Source organism: Salarias fasciatus (genome assembly GCF_902148845.1).
Source record: "Salarias fasciatus chromosome 23 unlocalized genomic scaffold, fSalaFa1.1 super_scaffold_20, whole genome shotgun sequence".
In the NCBI taxonomy this organism is placed as follows: Eukaryota; Metazoa; Chordata; class Actinopteri; order Blenniiformes; family Blenniidae; genus Salarias; species Salarias fasciatus.
In genome coordinates this window covers 17691212-17695857 of record NW_021941230.1, presented here as the reverse complement: position 1 = coordinate 17695857, position 4646 = coordinate 17691212, and positions in this window count along the sequence as shown.

Here is a 4646-nt window from a genome sequence, read left to right as displayed (position 1 = left end):
TTTGTACGGTACGCCTACACCACCAGACAAGAGAAAACAAAAAGTAAAGGTAGGATTTAAGGTGGGCGATGTTGTCAGAATATCCAAGTTGCGAGGGGTCTTTGATAAAAAATACGAACAGAGTTTCACGGACGAGGTTTTTACGGTGTCAGAATGCATCCCGCGTACTCCGATGGTATTTAAACTCAAAGACTATGACGGGGAAGTGATTGAAGGTTCATTCTATGAGCAGGAGCTTCAGAAAGTGGATATGGCTGGAGACAGGACATATCACGTAGAAGAAATTCTGAATAAACGTACCGTGAGAGGGGAAAAGCAGGTCTTGGTGCGGTGGAAAAACTGGCCTGAAAAATTCAACAGCTGGGTGAAGGCCGCAGATTTAAAAGATATATAAAAACCTCAACCGCTTACACAGACCATCATTCCATCATGTACGGTTCAAGGGATAAGGGGTTTTACATCACTCTACCCTCCAACGCAAGCTTGGAAGTTTTCAAAGATAATAAGAGTGACAGTTTCCGTGTAGATTTAGCACAGCACATTGACTTAATAGGAGAATGGGAGGTCGCTTTAACAGAGATTTCCTATCCACACACATGGTATAACGTACCTCATGAGAAGGCTTACTTTGACTGGAGGCGGAAGCCTCGAGAACCTGGGACAGAGAGCAAAGTTTCTCGTCATTATTTTCAGGGAGGACATTTCAACAGCGTACACCCATTAAAGCTGGAGCTGGAAGCCCAATTTAAAAAAGTCTATGCCGATATTGTTCCCGTATTTAATCACAACCTAAAGAAATTTGATTTCCTGGCAAGTGGTAAAATCCATGTATGTTTCTACCCACCTCTGGCGTACATGATCGGACTCAAAGCCGGAGAATGGTTCAATTTTGAGGAGAAGACAGCTCCCTATCCTGTAGATTTAAGGGCTGGTTTTTATCATCTTTACTGTTACAGCGATGTGGTTCGCCCGCAGTTGGTAGGGGACGTTTACGCCCCGCTTTTGAGAAGCGTTGAGATCCAGGGTACATTCGGAGAGTTTGTCACACAGCGCTTCAACCCCGCCTATTATTTACCAGTGGCCAAGCAGCATATTGAAAATATCGAGGTCCAGATAAAAACGGATCAGAACAAACCAGCAAACTTCAGCTTTGGTAAATCTATTGTTACGCTTCACTTCAGACCCATAACCTGAAAAAACCAGTCTATATAACTCTTCAACCCGCAAAGATATCGCTCAGTACCAGACATCCTACGAGGGTAACTGTTCGTTGTGAGGTGTTGCTCCGATTTTTTTTTTCCGTGATACAGTTTTATAATAAAATGACACGGTTATACTCTAAACCTGACATTTACAGGTTTGTGAATTATTATGAAAATCAGGTGGGAGGAGATTTACCAGGATTTAATGGAGCCCCTATGATGTACGGTAGAGGGATAGGGTCTATGTTTTCAAAATTATTTCGTTTTGTTACACCTCTGTTCAAGAGAGGATTCGCCATTGCGAGGCCTCATTTAAAATCGGCGGCTAAAAACATTGCTTCTGATGTTGTCGGACACGTCGTGAGACGCGTGACTCAGAACCAGGAACCGGAGGCAGAGGATCAGGCAGGATCGGGACTCATGCTTCTGGCACGCAGACCTGGAAAACGACCGCCGGGGCGTCGTTTAGCAACGCATAAAAAGCGGAAGACAAAAGGAAGCAAGAAATCAGTGCAGAGAAGAGCTCCAAAGAGAAGGAGGTCCAACGACATATTCTCCTAACCATGGCTCTTTTGCATACAAAATCACAAGAATGCACCATGTCAGAGCTGGACTTATTCGGTGCTCCGGCTGCACAGTTTTCTATTGAACAGAGTCAGTATCTGGAGGTTATGCCGATATCTGCGCTGACAGACGGTGGTCCCGTTGAATTTTTCATCCCTGGCGATGGGGATAGGTATTTGGATCTCGCCAACACCCTCCTTCATCTACGTTTGCAGATTGTTAACGGGGACGGGACAAATCTGGCACGGGATGCGGGTGTCGGGGTGATTAACTACCCCGTCAACACCATCTTCTCACAGGTGGATGTGACCCTGGGTGACAGACTCATTTCTCAATCCAGCGCTACTCATCCGTACAGAGCCATCATCGAAACCCTGCTGAACTTTTCAGACGCATCTCTGAAAAGCCAGTTCACAGCAGGTCTCTTTTACAAAGATACTTCTAGGGCTATGAATTCTATCAACATCGGAGCTGACGGTCCCAACAGAGGCCTGGTCGAGAGGGCGAAATTTAGTGCAGCTTCTAGCGAGTTTCATGTGATGGGTCCTCTACACGCCGACATTTTCTTTTGCGAACGGCTGTTATTAAACAGCGTAGACATGCGGATCAAGCTGACCAGAGGCAGTGATGCGTTCTGTTTAATGGCTCCGAACAATTCGGATTTCAAATTAAAAATACTAGGCGCCTCTCTGTTTGTGAAAAAGGTCACAGTCTCCCCAGCAGTGCGTCTGGGACATGCAGCGGCCCTGATGAAAGGTAACGCGCTCTACCCGATATCCAGAATCAATGTGAAAACTTACTCGATTCCACAAAACTCGAGAGTATGCAATCAGGAGAATCTTTTCCTAGGCACGATGCCTAAATACGTGGTTCTAGGGTTGGTCAACCATAACGCATTTACTGGGCGGAGGGACATGTGCCCATTCGATTTTCAACATTGCGATGTGGAATATCTAGCTCTCTGTCAGGACGGGAGACAGATCCCTTCAAAAGCTTTCCAGCCGCGATTTGACCAAAGCATTTCGGTCAGAGAGTTTTACAATCTGTACACCGCCACCGGGAGACACCTGAAAGATTTACCTCTATGCATCGACAGGGACGATTTTGAAAACGGCTATAGCTTATTTGTTTTTAATCTAAACCCTGACGAGGACGTGGAAGCTCTGAACCCCATTTCAAGCGGGACTTTAAGACTGGAGATGAGATTCAGGGTCCCCTTACCGCATACAGCGACTCTGGTGGTTTACGCAGCGTATGATACTATCCTCGAGATCAATTCGAAACGACAGGTGCTGGTGGATTATTACTGAATAAAAGGATGAACACGGCTGAACTGGAAATACTCATGAACCATCTGTTAGGTGACACGTTCTGCAGTGTCTGGGCTTCGGATGAATTACAGAACCATCCCCCGTCAAAGCTACCAGCGTATTATATCGTAAACACCCACCCTCACTATCTACCCGGTGAACACTGGTTAGCAATCACGCTGGAAGAAGGAGGGGTTTCGACCTATTTCGACTCCTTCGGATTAAGTCCTGACAACCATTATTATCCGAAAAGCATCCTTGGTTTTCTGGAAAATTATGGAGGGACGAGAAACATCATTTATCACAACCGTCAACTCCAACACGAGCTGTCTACCGTCTGCGGGCATCACTGTGTCTTTTACCTGTGTCATAGAGCCAGTGGTTTGTCTTACAAACAAGTGCTAGCTCGCTACACAAACAGTGTGATACATAATGATGTTTTGGTGAGAAAGTTTGTTATGAAATTTCAACGATGCATCACTGCTTCTCCTTCGTCTTCTCCACATCAACTCGCATGTACGTCACAAATGTTTAGAGATTGTTATAAAATATGAATTGTATTGCTTTGCTTTTGCGAAAAAAAAATCAGACTCTGTATCTCATTCATTTTTACTTTATTCACGTCAATAAAATTCTAAAAGACAAAAAAAAAAAAACTCTGGAAATGGTGTTATTTAAATCACGGTGTGAAGTCGATCCACGGAATATTTCTCTTCGTAGACTTTTTCTTCTTCTTCTTCTTTCTCATCTCGGTACTCGGTGAGGATTGTGAAGATAGCATGTCATCATAGTCTGTATGCGTCTGGTTTTTGAGAACTCTAAACTGCTCACGAGCGAAAGGGTTAGACACCGCGCTCTCAGGGACATTCAGCTCAGATAATGTCTCAAGAAACAGCTTCCACCCTCGTGGCTGTGACTTTGGGGGTTTCTTATACGCAGCTGTTAAGTTTTTCACCAGATCAATCACATGAGAACCCTTTAACGGTTTACCTCTATAGATAAACTCTCCTCTGGAACTCCAGCCGCTGTCGGTCTCCGATAACTTATTTAAAACATACTCTGCATTTTTGCGATCACGGGTAGGTAGGTTTGTTAATATCTCCTGCATTCCCTCTCGCTTCTCTTCCTCCTCCTCCTCCTCCTCCTCTTCTGATCTTTTCAGCTCCTTAGCTTGTCTGTCAGATCCCTCCTCAGGAGGCAGCGTTAGAGTCAGAGAATGGAGTTCATTTTCTCCCTGTCTGACCAGGTTAAGGTAACGCTGCAACAGAGTATTGTACTTTTTCATTTTTTCATAGGCGCCAAGTCCTCTTTCTTGTAATATTTGCCTCATTTTGAAATCCAAGTCTTGTTCCGCATTCTGCCGCATGCTGCTGCTGCTGCTGCTGCTGCTGCTGCTGCTGGGAGATGCATTTGCATCAGACGCGGTTGAAGCTGTGTGAGTCAGGCGGTTTAGTTGATGAGGTGACACGAGATACATTTTCTGCATTTTCAATTGCGTTTATTGATCAAGCCTCCTATTAAGTTTCCCAGGAGAGGAATGGCTGTTGTTAGTAGAGGTAGAAGGAAACCA